The sequence below is a fragment of the Mus pahari genome, chromosome 10 (assembly GCF_900095145.1).
Source record: "Mus pahari chromosome 10, PAHARI_EIJ_v1.1, whole genome shotgun sequence".
Taxonomy (NCBI): Eukaryota; Metazoa; Chordata; class Mammalia; order Rodentia; family Muridae; genus Mus; species Mus pahari.
In genome coordinates, this window is record NC_034599.1 from 74,592,523 (window position 1) to 74,594,412 (window position 1,890).

At 46.8% G+C, this 1,890-nt stretch overlaps 1 pseudogene; it reads left to right on the forward strand.

The window, feature by feature from the left end:
• The first annotated feature begins 579 nt into the window (after window positions 1–579).
• LOC110328397 lies at window positions 580–1,650 on the forward strand (annotated as a pseudogene).
• Window positions 1,651–1,890: the final 240 nt, after the last annotated feature.

Below are 1,890 nucleotides of genomic sequence, written 5' to 3' on the forward strand. Positions count from 1 at the left end.
ATCTGGTGGGTGCTTTGCTCTCTGCAGCATAGGATTTTATCAGCTATGACAATGGCCCATCAGCCCAAATAACAAATACCCAATAGAACACCTGCTTAGAGGCTATAGAATGCCAAAACACACAACATGACTACATGCACAACACATGCTTTGAAATACATAGATAGTTCATTTCTACTATGCTCAATTTCTCTCTAATAATGAAAACATTGAAAGTAAAAAGTTTAAAAAAAAAAAAAAAAAATCCAGGGACTGGCGAGATGACCCAGTTGTTAAGAACACTGGCTGTTCTTCCAGTGGACCTGGGTTCAATTCCCAGCACCCTCATGGCAGCCTCACCCAGACATACAGGCAAAACATCAATGCACATACAAAACAAATAAAACTTTTAAAAAATAATACCATAATTTATGTGTTTATTTATTTTTGGAAAATCCAAAATGTGGCTATAGCTCAGTTGGTAGAATGCTCACCTATCATGCATGAAACTCCGGACTTCAATACACAGTAATATCTAAAATGGGACGTGGTGGCACACATCAGTGATTCCAGCATTCAAGATTGTAAGGATTGTAAATTCAAGGTCATGCTTTTCACTATGTACAACTGGAAACAGCCTATAGGAACCTCCAGCCTGTGGTGGATGAAGTGACTGACCTTATACAGCAGCACCCAGCATTCGCCACTATAACAGATAAGCGGCTTTATGGCAAGGGCTCGTCCATTATGCAATTCATGGACGTCTCACTACCAGAGATGCCACTGCTGTCCTGTATGGTAGACTACTTTCTGGGTCACGGCCTGGAGTTTGACCAAGTACACCTGCCTCTACAAGGATGTGAGAGATGGCACCCGTGATGTGAAGGGCCTCCTGTACCCATTGACTGAGCAAGACATGGCAAAGTACATCCTGAGAGGGGATGAAACATTTGCAGTCCTGAGCTGCCTGGTAGCCGTGTAAAACAGCTGTTCCTCGTCACGAAAAGTCCCTTCGGCTTTGTGGACAAAGGCACGCGGCACATGCTAGGTCTTGATTGGCTCCAGCTCTTCGGTGTAGTCATCAACCAGGCAGACAAGCCCAGCTTTTTCGCTGACTGGCAGAATCTTTTTGGAAAGCTTTATGAGAAGAGATCCCTCCCCTGGGACTGTGTCACTTGCCTGGAAAAGAGCAATATCTATCTGCAGGGAAACACTTTTGACTTTCTTCGTATGACAGAACGGCAAGTGCTGCATGTGTTCTAGTTTGGTGACCACCTCTACGACAGCATGGCAGATCTCATGCTGCGGCCTGGCAGGCACCCAGGAGCCCTCATCTCTGAGGTAGAACTTGAAGAGCTGCGTGAGATCTGCAGCATCAAAACACATCAGTACGTGCACTTGTTGGCCTGGCCGCGGGTGCTCACTGGATGACCAGAGCAGGTGCAAACTTGCCAGGATGCGGAGTCAGTCACAGCAGGTTCTGGCTGTCTGGTGAATCGAGATGCGCCACCCTATTCAACGCTCGGTTTGTGAGCATCTCCCGCACCATCCATGACCCACTTCTCCAGGAACCTCGTATGCTTCTCTGACCTCGCACGGTCTCCCTCGTCTATTTGCTCACTACCTGTTCACTTTCTGCCCATACCGCATGCCCCTGCACTGGCTACATGAAGACACCCATTCTTGAAGGAAAATGGCCCACATCCACTGTCCTAGACAGACCGTTCCTTTTAGCCCTAGCCACCTTGACGAGCATCAAAAGTAGTCTCTAAAAAAAAATTCATTTTCCTCTCCCATGGTCCACTCCAAGTTTCATATCTCTCTGTCTCTATCTCTGTCTCTCTCTGTCTCTCTCTCTCTCTCTCTCTCTCTCTGAGTGTGTGTGTGTGTGTGTGTGTGTGCCTCTTTCTC